Source organism: Prosopis cineraria, unplaced genomic scaffold, assembly GCF_029017545.1.
Source record: "Prosopis cineraria cultivar Desert tree isolate PC_DT_omini unplaced genomic scaffold, ASM2901754v1 PC8, whole genome shotgun sequence".
NCBI classification, from domain to species: domain Eukaryota; kingdom Viridiplantae; phylum Streptophyta; class Magnoliopsida; order Fabales; family Fabaceae; genus Prosopis; species Prosopis cineraria.
Genome location: NW_026555339.1, coordinates 25513166 through 25525810, shown reverse-complemented (window position 1 = coordinate 25525810; position 12645 = coordinate 25513166). Strand labels below are relative to the sequence as shown.

The 12645-nt window shown below is 35.9% G+C and overlaps 1 non-coding gene across 1 annotated transcript; it reads right to left on the bottom strand.

The window, feature by feature from the left end:
• Positions 1 to 3499: 3499 nt before the first annotated feature.
• LOC129319104 (small nucleolar RNA R71) lies at positions 3500 to 3606 on the bottom strand. The gene has a single exon (XR_008595416.1). It is a non-coding gene; the product is annotated as a small nucleolar RNA R71 (small nucleolar RNA).
• Between the last annotated feature and the right edge of the window lie 9039 nt (positions 3607 to 12645).

Genomic DNA, 12645 nt, shown 5'->3' with positions numbered 1-12645 from the left:
ATAGAACACATTTGTTACCCACTTTTATTTGTCAATTAGGACCATTTTTTAATGATTTATCACCTTCAAGTGCACACATTGCATTAGATTTGGAACTTTGCCTAAGTTTCTAAGATCAGTGCACTAGGGGCATTTTGGTCCAAAAAATGAACTTTTGAGAAAATGTACAAGAAAAATTGACAAAGTGCATTTTATGTCCAGTTGATGAATGGTGAAATTATATTTTTTAAAATTCATTTTAGTTTGGGAGTAATTAAATAAAAAGTCAACACTTTCTTAAGTGTCTTAGTTTGTCCTAGTTTTTGGTTTGCCTTTGTGTGAAAATTTTTATATAATTTTGTGCAGCCTGAAACTTGGTTAATTTAATAAATTCTCCCTTCTAATTATGAATTTAATTCTGGACATGAATTAGATTTTATTATATCATATGCTATTTAATTGAATTATGTGATTTATGTGACATAGGTGGCATGTGACTTGTGCATCAATTGGGCAATTGAGGTCAACACTCCTTGAGGACAATGGCTGATGGTTTGCACGTGAATTATGATTATTTTGAGGGATTAGATCAGCTAAAATGATGTGGATGACACATGGGAAATTAGGCACACATTGGAATCATCTACAAACCAATAGGAAGTTGCCACCTTGCAAGTGTGACAAGGCTCCCATTTACATTTTAATTTCTTTTTCCTTATTTTAATTAAGCTTCAGCTGATGGGAGACACCAAGGAGCACGCCATTTTAAGTCCCAAATGGGATCCAACACATATCTCATTCATCTTCCACATTCTCTCTCTCTCTCTCTTGTTCATAGTGTTCTTCATTTTCTCTCTTTTGTTCTTCATTTTCCAGCACCCTAACCTCCATTTTCAGCCACCAAACCTCCAAAAACTCATATTCACCATTCTTCTCCTCTCTTCATTTTCGTTCCATCCCTTCCATTTTCACAAGGATTGAAGCTCATTTCCATCATTCAAGAGCTATGGAGTTTGGCCTTCACAAGCAATCACTAGGGTTCTTGAAGATGAAGATTGGCTAAGTTTCTTTGTGGAATCCTAGAGAGATGAAGATGGAGGATGAGTCTTGAGCTTCAAATTGGCTAAGTTCTTTTGTTTCCTATCCTCTTCTCTTTTTACTAGATGGTTAGATTCCTTAATCTAGGGTTTAATCATCTTAGCTTATAAATTCTAATTTGAATTTGATGTTGATGTAAAGAGAGAGGATTGTTTCATTTAATTTCTTCCTTGGACAGCCATGACTGAATTTTGCCACTCTTTGTTTGGCACATAATCTTGTGTTTTTCAATTAGTGAATTTCTTGTGTTAATATTGCATAATCTTGTGGTGTTAATGCTTGTGTTGTTGAGTAGCTTGACATAATCTTGTGGTTGCTCAATTTATGTGTTTGACCATGGCTGTTGAGAGAGGATTTTGAGTGAATCACTTGGCTAATGTCTTCACCAATTGGTTAATTGAACTAGGGACTTTAATCTAAGACCTAGGGAGGTTAGCTAATTAGGTTAATTGGCTTAGGATAATTTTCTTAAGTCATGACAGCTTTAGTCAAGAGGAAAGGGAAGCTAAACTTAGCCTAATCATGAGAAGATAATGAGTCCAAAATCAACTAATCTCTAGGGTTCCATTATTGTAAAAGGGAAGTTCATTTCACTCACTTTCACTAGCATTTTAATTACTTGCATATTAGGTAATTAGTTTAGATAATTAGCTAGATAACTAAATTCCTACAAACTTTGGTTGATTTATTTCACTAGATAACTTTCAATTAGACTTAAAACCATTCCTTGGGAGATGACCTAGGGTTGGCCCTATATTGCATTAGGGTTAGCTTTAGTGTAATTTTGAGGATAAGCGACTAATTTCCTATCAAAATTTTGGCGCCGTTGCCGGGGAATGGTTTAAGTTTAATTCTAAGGTTGTTTAGTACTTAATTTACATTTTTAGTGTTCCTGAAAATTTTTTGAAAAATTATAAAAATTTGTTTTTTGTGTTTTGTTTAGTGTTTTTTTGTGTGTTTTGAGTGTTTTTATTCTGTTTTGAAAAAAAAAATTAGTGCAATTTTCGTTGGTTTGGTGTAGAGCTGAAAATACTCTGTTTCTAGTGTCTCTGTCTGAAATTGAAAAATTAACTGGGAATGAGTCTGAGGGAATTTGAACTTGAAATTTATTTCATTGAAAGCTCTATATCCTAGCTTCACTTTAAAATTGGTTTGGTCAATTTTGGACGTGGGAAGTGTCCTGTGGAAATTTTACAATCTAACAAGGTCCAGGGAGCCATTACAGAGGATTCCCAAAACCCTGTTTCAACTTTGAGTTAGCATATCTTCCTCTTTGTGCGTTCAAATTGATTGATTCCAGTTTCATTTTTTCTTATCGCTGTCTTATCTTTGTTTCTTGTGTTTAGGATTTTCTTCAATTTTTCCATTTTCCTATTTGAAAGTTTGTTAGAAGCTCTGAAGGTCTTCTGGACGAAATCCTGTTTCTCCAGACTTGAGGACCAACTTGTGAAAAATTCTGGGAACGATTGGGAAGGATTTTTAATCTAAAAGTTTTATATAATTTTCCTGTATATCTCTTGTGTTTCTCATAAAAGTTTCAGGGGAATTTATCATGTGGATTTGCTGATAGAAAATTCACAAGTTCACTGTCTCCAGAGAGCCTACTGTGCGAATTCCAGAATTGCCAAAGCTTCTTGATTGAGCATTTCTAACTCTCTTTCTACTTGTTTGGTGTTATTTTTTTTTTTCATTTTGTTGCTATTGAGTTTAATAAAAAAAAAAAAATTATTTCTCTTGCTTTTGTGTGTTTTGAATTGTTTCATGTTGATTTGCATTTTAGTTTAGTTTGTTCTTTGTTCTTAATTTTCTTGAGCTTGATTAGTGCATGACCCGAAGAAAACATACCTCTTTTGTTGAATTAGATCCAGAAATTGAAAGAACTATTTCTAGATTGAGAAGATCACAACCTATTCTTGATTCTCATTTGGTTTGTAATTCAACAATGGAAGGTATCTTAGGACATGAGCATGTGCATAATGAGGGCCATGGGAATGGGAATGAGAATTTGCATGATGATGGCCATGTTAATAATGAATTTGAAGGCTTGCATAACCCTAGAGAGGAGAGGAGCATTAGGCAATTAACTCAACCTAATTGGCATGATAATCCTTATGGCTTATATGTTCCTCCTACTAATGTTCAATTTGAAATTAAATCCTCTTTGATTAATGCATTGCCTAAATTTCATGGGTTACCAGGAGAGGATTGCCATAGGTTTTTGCATACTTTCCTATTGGTTTGTGATACTATGAAGCCTATGCATGTAAATGTTGATGATGTTCAAGCTAAGGCTTTTGTATTTTCTCTTGAAGGTTTAGCAAAGGAGTGGTATTTCAACTACCCTTCTTATGTGAAAGTGAGCACATGGGCCGAGCTAAGAAGACTCTTCTTAGATAAATTCTTTCCAAATTCCAAGGTCACCAATTTGAGAAAGCAAATCTATGGGGTCCAACAAGGAGAGGATGAGAGTCTCTATGAGTATTGGACTAGATTCCAAGGCCTTTTGGCTAAATGCCCACACCATCAAATTTCTAGTGAGAATTTAGTCCAATATTTCTATGAGGGCTTGATTCCAAGAGACAAAGTTAACATTGATGCCGCTAGTGGTGGATGCTTGATTGACCTCACTTCCTTAAAGGCTTGGGAACTAATTGACAAGATGGCTTCAAGTGGTGCTCAATACTCTACAAGGGAAAGAGAAATGTGAATATGGTAGGTTCCTCAGTTCTTAATGATTCATATGTGGACTTGCTAGCTGCCAAGATTGGGAGAATGTTGGCTCCACAAATATCTCAAGTGAGCAATGTAAGTACTTCTCAAGCACTTGTCCCTTATTCTTGTACTTTTTGTGACTCACCTATGCATGTAGAAAGCAATTGTCCTATTAAGTTTGAACAAGTAAATGCTATCTACAATGGAAAACAATCCTATGGTGGGAGGCAAGGGCAAGGAGCTTATTCTAATACTTACAACCCTTCATGGAGAGACCATCCTAATTTCTCCTATTCAAATCCAAATGTGGCTTTACAAGACAATCAACAAAGAGGATCCTATCAAAACACCTTTGGCCGTGACCCTCCACCTCATTTGTCTCAAGGTAGCTCTTCTCAAAGCTACAATCCAAGTGGTAATTCTCTTACACCTTCTTCTAATTCTTATAGTGATAGGAGGCTTGTTCCAATTGAGAGTTCTTCTAATTCGAACTCTTCTAATGATGTGAATGTGTTACGTAAGCAGTTGATTGAAATGAACTCTTTGTATAAAAACATGTATGATGGCTTAGGGAACAAGGTAGAGAGTATGGGTAACAAGTGTGAGAACATGAACTCTAAAATTGATGCCCTTACTTCTCAAATGAATATGCTTGCTAACCAATTAAGTGCAGCCAATGCTCAAGCCTCTACATTACCATCCAACACCGTTGCTAATCCTAAAGCTAATCTTAATGCTATCACATTGAGGAGTGGCAAGGAGTTGGGAGAAAGAGTACAAGAAGACAAAAGACAAGGGAAGGCCGAGAAGCCCTCTTTAAATTCTTCAATTGATGTTAATGTTTCTAGTTCTTCTTTTGCTCCTAATGATGCATCTTTTTGTAGAGATGATGAGGATGAAAACATTGAGGAGATCATATGTGAGCAACCACCATCTAAGGTGGAAAAGGGGACTATGGCCGAGTTGTTTAGTAAGGAAAAAGAGGGAGAGGCCGAGCAAAGTGAAACAAGAAAGGAGAGTTCAAGGAAGGAAGAAGGAAAGCAAAGTCAAGAGATTATGAAGAAGCTTCCTTTTCCACAAGCACAAGTGGTCCCTAAGCAAGTAAAGGGACAATTTGATCAAGAGGTATATGATTTCTTCCACAAGATTCATGTTAATGTACCCTTGATGGATGTAGTTAAGAACTTTCCTAAGTATGCCAAATTTTTGAAAGATTGTTGTACAAATAAAAGAAAATTTAGGCCTAATGCAAGGGTACAATTACCCTCATCTGTGAGTGCTATCATGAAGCCTCAACTCCCTATAAAATGTGAGGACCCCGGTTCCTTCACAATTCCATGCAAGATTGGCAACACACATTTTTCTCATGCATTGATAGACTTAGGTGCAGCCATTAATGTTATGCCTCTTTCAATTTATCATGCCTTGAGTCTTGATTGCATGCATAAGACACCTATGATATGCCAATTAGCGGATAGAAGTGTTAGAAGACCACATGGAGTAGTAGAAGACTTGTTGGTTTGTGTTAAAGGTCTATTATTTCCTGTGGATTTCTATGTGCTTGATATGTCAAAAGAAGGGAGTGGGGATGATATTTTGATTTTAGGAAGGCCATTTATGAGGACTGCCCGTACATTGATTGACATGGAAAAAGGTAGTTTGATTTTGAAATGTGGAGAGGATCATGTTATTTTTAATATATATGAAGCAATGAAACATCCTTTTGAGGATTATTCTTTGTTAGGTGTAAGTTCCATTGAGTTATTGCTTCATGATGCTTGTGAGTCTCACATGCTTGATTCTTTCTCACATGTTGATGATGATTTGTCTCTTGTTACTACTACATGTATTGATGGATGTAGTTGTCCTATTTGTTTAGAGATTGATGCATGCTTGAATGATGCAACTACTTCTTCTCATGATTTGTTTAAAATATCTCCTATGCTTGATCTTGAAATGCTTGAGAAGGGTATATCTTCTTGTGTTGTAGGTACTAAAGCCATTAAGGCCGAATCTATGAGTTTTTCTCCACTCGAGCTTGATGTTCTTAGGATTCCCAAGCTATTGGAGGAAAATTCTACACTTTCACATGTCGAGGCCGTGGCTCAAGTCCAAGCACTTGAGGACAAGTTGCAAGAAAAGGGGGAGGCTGTAAAGAAAGAAGAGGAGAAATCAAAAACAAGTGAGAAGCCTAAAAGACAAGATAGTACCATGGAATATTCCACCAAATTAGACTTGAAGAAGCTCATTCCCTCTTGTGTAGAGCCACCTACCTTGGAGTTGAAGCCTTTACCATCCAATCTCAAGTATGCATATCTCATTGAGAATGAGAAGCTTCCGGTAATAATTTCTAACTCTTTATCTCTTGAGGAAGAAAATGCATTACTTGATGTGTTGAGAAAGAACATACATGCTATTGGTTGGACTTTGGCTGACATTCCTGGTATTGACCCTATTGTGTGCACACATAAAATTTTTCTTGAGGACAATGCTAAGCCCATTAGGCAACCACAAAGGAGACTTAACCCATTGATTTTAGATGTGGTAAAGAAAGAGGTTGTTAAGCTACTTAGTGCTGGGATCATCTATCCTATAGCTGACAGTGAGTGGGTGTCTCCAACCCAAGTTGTACCTAAGAAAGGGGGGATTACTGTGGTAAAAAATGAGAAAGGAGAGCTTGTTCCAACTAGAGTTCAAAATGCTTGGAGAGTGTGCATAGACTATAGGAAGCTCAATAATGTGACTAGGAAGGACCATTTTCCTTTGCCTTTTATTGATCAAATGCTTGAGAGATTGGCTTCCAAGTCCCATTATTGCTTCCTAGATGGGTTTAGTGGGTATTTTCAGATTCCTATAGCTCCTAGTGACCAAGATAAGACTACCTTTACATGCCCCTTTGGTACATTTGCCTATAGGAGGATGCCTTTTGGTCTTTGCAATGCACCTGGTACTTTTCAAAGATGCATGATGTCCATATTTTGTGATTTTATTGAACATTGCATGGAAGTCTTTATGGATGATTTTACTGTGTATGGTGAGTCCTTTGATTCATGCTTGCATTCTTTAGATAAAGTGCTTGGTAGGTGCATTGAAAAGAAGCTTGTGCTTAACTTTGAAAAATGCCATTTCATGGTAGATAAAGGAATTGTTTTAGGCCATTTGATTTCTTCCAATGGCATAGAGGTGGATAAGGCCAAAGTAGATGTGATTGCTTCTTTGCCATATCCTGTTTGTTTGAAAGATTTGAGATCATTTTTGGGACATGCAGGCTTTTATAGGAGATTTATAAAGGGGTTTAGTGAAATTGCTTTGCCTATGTCTAAACTCTTACAAAAAGATGTTGATTTTGTTTTTGATGATGCTTGCAAAAGGAGTTTTGACACTTTGAAAAGCATGCTCATTTCCCCTCCCATTCTTAAAGCCCCAAATTGGTCTTTACCTTTTGAGTTGTCATGTGATGCTTCTAATTTTGCTGTGGGAGCTATGCTTGGTCAAAGAGAGGGCAAGTTATCATATGTGATTGCTTATGCATCTAGGACCCTAGATTCAGCTCAGGTTAATTACACCACAACTGAGAAAGAGTTGTTTGCTATTGTTTTTGCACTTGATAAATTTAGATCATATCTTCTTAACTCTAAAGTTGTTGTGTACACTGACCATGCTGCTGTGAGGTACTTGTTTAAGAAGACAGATTCTAAGCCTCGCTTGATTCGATGGGTGATCTTAATGCAAGAATTTGATGTGGAGATAAGGGATAGGAGTGGTTCTACCAATCAAGTAGCGGATCATTTGTCTAGACTACCTCATTTAAAAGCTACTATGGTAAACTCTAACCCTACTATTCCTTGTGATTCATTTCCTGATGAGGCATTGTGTGCCATTTCATCTAAGCCTCCATGGTATGCCTCTTTTGCTAACTATATTGAGTGTAGAGTCTTGCCTCCTTGTGCTTCACGTTTTGCCATTGAAAAATTGAAAAGAGAGTCTAGATTTTACATTTGGGAACCACCTTTGATGTGGAAGATTTGTAGTGATAAAGTGATTAGGAGGTGTGTTGATGATGTTGATGTGCCTTCTGTTCTTGAATTTTGTCACTCTCATGCATGTGGTGGTCATTTTAGCTCAAATAAGACAGCTAGGAAGGTTTTAGATTGTGGATTGTATTGGCCTAGCTTGTTTAAAGACTCTTATGAATTTTGTAAAGCATGCTTGAAATGTCAAAAGGTTAGTAGTTGGGGTAAGAGACATGAAATGCCTCAACAACCCATTTTATTTTGTGAGATTTTTGATGTTTGGGGCATTGACTTCATGGGTCCCTTTCCACCATCCTTTAGTTTTGAGTACATATTACTTGGTGTTGATTATGTTTCAAAGTGGATTGAAGCCATTCCTACTAGAACTTGTGATGCTAAGATTGTTTTGAAGTTTCTCAAATCTAATATTTTTTGTAGGTATGGAGTTCCTAAGGCCTTGGTAAGTGACCAAGGATCCCACTTTTGCAATAAGATGATGAAGGCTCTCTTGGCTAAATATGGGGTGCATCACAAAATCTCTACACCATATCATCCCCAAACTAATGGCCAAGCCGAAGTATCAAATAGAGAAGTCAAGAAAATCCTAACCAAGGTGGTGAACACAAATAGGAAGGATTGGTCTTTACACTTGGAGGATGCTTTGTGGGCTTATCGGACCGCTTATAAGACTCCCATTGGCATGTCTCCTTTTCGATTGGTGTATGGAAAGGCTTGCCACCTCCCTGTGGAGATAGAGCATAGGGCCTATTGGGCCATCAAGAAACTAAACTTGGATTTCCATCTTTCGGCTAAGGAGAGATTTCTTCAAATGCAAGAACTTGAGGAGCTTAGGTTGGATGCCTATGAGTCTTCTAGAATCTATAAGGAGAAAACAAGGATCCTTCATGACAAGCTAATCTTGAGGAAAAAGTTCCAAGAAGGAGATCAAGTCCTCTTGTTCCAAACAAGGTTTATTCATAAGCATGCCAAGTTGAAGTCTAAGTGGGAGGGACCATATCTAGTGACCAAGGTGTTTCCCTATGGGGTTTTGCAACTCTTGAATAAAGCCACGGGTTCCACTATGCAAATCAATGGTCACCTATGCAAGCTCTACAAAGATGCCAAATCACTTCAAAAGGAGGAGGACTTCTCTCAACATGTTTTTGAACCACCATGATAAGGTTGTATCTCTCTAACCTTGAGCTTTTACCTTCCTTTAATTGATATATTTAATGATAGGTATAGTTCAAGTGTGGGGGAGATGAACCTAGTAGGAAAATTAGAGTTTATTTGCTTTATTTGACTTCTTTGTTTTGTGTTTTAGTTTGAAAAAAAAAAATATCTGCACCACACTTTTGTTATGCATTCATTATTGATCTCACCTTATTTTATCACTAGTCTATACATACATTGAGGACAATGCATGATTTAAGTGTGGGGGAGAGAAATAAACATTTTGTTTTGTTTGTTTGGTTTTGTTTGGTTTTGCAAAAAAAAAATTCAAAAAAAAAAATTTCTTTGTTTTGTTTTGTTTGAGGTTACTTAATTACCTAGCTCTTGAATGGATATTTTGATTCTTGAGATGTGGTAATTTTTAGGATTGAATAGGTGTGAAGTGAACATTCTTTTACCTTGAATTAATGGATTAGAGTGGCATATTACCCATTCATGGAAGAGGCTAAACACTCATGTGTGATTAATTCCTTAGTGATGTTACCCTCTAGAATTTGTTTCACTTCTTAATTAAGACCATATATCTTGCACTTGTTTGATAGGAGATGAGAGATGGCATTCATAAAAAATAGCCAAGAGCCAAATAGCCAACCTATTATTATTTATTATCCTTTGTTAGCCACTTTGAGCCTTTGGTTTGATTCTTAAAAAAAAAATATTCACCCTATTTTTCCCCAAGGAATGCATGTTACACTTTTATATGTCTTTTTAATATTCATTGCATGTCCTAGATCAAATGAGTGGATGCCTATTATCATTTCTCTATCCATTACTTCCATTGTTTTCAAAGAGTTAGGGGCAACCAAAAAAAAAAACAACAAAGATAGATTTGAAAAAAAAAATTAGTCAAAAAGAAAAGAAATAAAGTTGCTAGAAAAAGAAAAAGAAAAGAAAGAAAAAAAAAAAAAATAAAAATAAAAAGTTGCCTAGCTCATCCATTCCATTTGTTTTATTATTTCTTATCATTTCTTTCCATCCTCATTGTGTTAAGGTGTTCACTCAATTGAGTTAGGTTATGCTTTGCATATTAAGGGGATATATCTTGATTTAGCATTATTTTGATGCTAACCCTATTTTTTTTTATATACATGCATTTCTTAGACATCCTTTCATTACCTATATCACAACCTAATAAAGTCCATTTGATTCTTGATTGCAAGTGCTATTTAGTGATGGAGATGTAGAAGGGTTACAAATTCATAGTAGGGTTTATCCTAAGAAATTTTGAGTGAAATTTAATACCTTATACACTTTGAGTGATGAGAGCAAACACTTAACCTAGAGAGGCTTACTCTTTGACATTGATTCTTGGTAAGGGTTTGTTTGTGATGTGCATAATTCTTTCGTAATTATTGCCACATTGATTGATAATTTGTAGAAGTTCATGAGCTAGTATTTTAGTGACTTGAAACAATGTTTTTCTCTTATTTCTTTGTCTTATAGTTTCTTTTGGGACCTTTTTCACTTGATTTTGCCCGGAGTGCAAAAGCTAAGTGTGGGGGAATTGATAGAACACATTTGTTACCCACTTTTATTTGTCAATTAGGACCATTTTATTAATGATTTATCACCTTCAAGTGCACACATTGCATTAGATTTGGAACTTTGCCTAAGTTTCTAAGATCAGTGCACTAGGGGCATTTTGGTCCAAAAAATGAACTTTTGAGAAAATGTACAAGAAAAATTGACAAAGTGCATTTTATGTCCAGTTGATGAATGGTGAAATTATATTTTTAAAATTCATTTTAGTTTGGGAGTAATTAAATAAAAAAGTCAACACTTTCTTAAGTGTCTTAGTTTGTCCTAGTTTTTGGTTTGCCTTTGTGTGAAAATTTTTATATAATTTTGTGCAGCCTGAAACTTGGTTAATTTAATAAATTCTCCCTTCTAATTATGAATTTAATTCTGGACATGAATTAGATTTTATTATATCATATGCTATTTAATTGAATTATGTGATTTATGTGACATAGGTGGCATGTGACTTGTGCATCAATTGGGCAATTGAGGTCAACACTCCTTGAGGACAATGGCTGATGGTTTGCACGTGAATTATGATTATTTTGAGGGATTAGATCAGCTAAAATGATGTGGATGACACATGGGAAATTAGGCACACATTGGAATCATCTACAAACCAATAGGAAGTTGCCACCTTGCAAGTGTGACAAGGCTCCCATTTACATTTTAATTTCTTTTTCCTTATTTTAATTAAGCTTCAGCTGATGGGAGACACCAAGGAGCACGCCATTTTAAGTCCAAATGGGATCCAACACATATCTCATTCATCTTCCACATTCTCTCTCTCTTGTTCATAGTGTTCTTCATTTTCTCTCTTTTGTTCTTCATTTTCCAGCACCCTAACCTCCATTTTCAGCCACCAAACCTCCACAAAACTCATACCATTCTTCTCCTCTCTTCATTTTCGTTCCATCCCTTCCATTTTCACAAGGATTGAAGCTCATTTCCATCATTCAAGAGCTATGGAGTTTGGCCTTCACAAGCAATCACTAGGGTTCTTGAAGATGAAGATTGGCTAAGTTTCTTTGTGGAATCCTAGAGAGATGAAGATGGAGGATGAGTCTTGAGCTTCAAATTGGCTAAGTTCTTTTGTTTCCTATCCTCTTCTCTTTTTACTAGATGGTTAGATTCCTTAATCTAGGGTTTAATCATCTTAGCTTATAAATTCTAATTTGAATTTGATGTTGATGTAAAGAGAGAGGATTGTTTCATTTAATTTCTTCCTTGGACAGCCATGACTGAATTTTGCCACTCTTTGTTTGGCACATAATCTTGTGTTTTTCAATTAGTGAATTTCTTGTGTTAATATTGCATAATCTTGTGGTGTTAATGCTTGTGTTGTTGAGTAGCTTGACATAATCTTGTGGTTGCTCAATTTATGTGTTTGACCATGGCTGTTGAGAGAGGATTTTGAGTGAATCACTTGGCTAATGTCTTCACCAATTGGTTAATTGAACTAGGGACTTTAATCTAAGACCTAGGGAGGTTAGCTAATTAGGTTAATTGGCTTAGGATAATTTTCTTAAGTCATGACAGCTTTAGTCAAGAGGAAAGGGAAGCTAAACTTAGCCTAATCATGAGAAGATAATGAGTCCAAAATCAACTAATCTCTAGGGTTCCATTATTGTAAAAAGGGAAGTTCATTTCACTCACTTTCACTAGCATTTTAATTACTTGCATATTAGGTAATTAGTTTAGATAATAGCTAGATAACTAAATTCCTACAAACTTTGGTTGATTTATTTCACTAGATAACTTTCAATTAGACTTAAAACCATTCCTTGGGAGATGACCTAGGGTTGGCCCTATATTGCATTAGGGTTAGCTTTAGTGTAATTTTGAGGATAAGCGACTAATTTCCTATCATAAGGGTGTGAGGAGCTTTCTTGGACATGCGGGATTCTATCACCGCTTCATCAAGACTTCTCCAAATAGTCAATCCTCTTTGTACTCTTCTTGAAAAAGATGTTACATTTAAATATGATGATTCTTACTTGAAGGCATTTGAAGAGTTGAAGAAAAGACTAGTGTCTGTACCTATCATGATGGCTCCTGATTGGAGTTTGCCCTTTATTATGATGTGTGATGC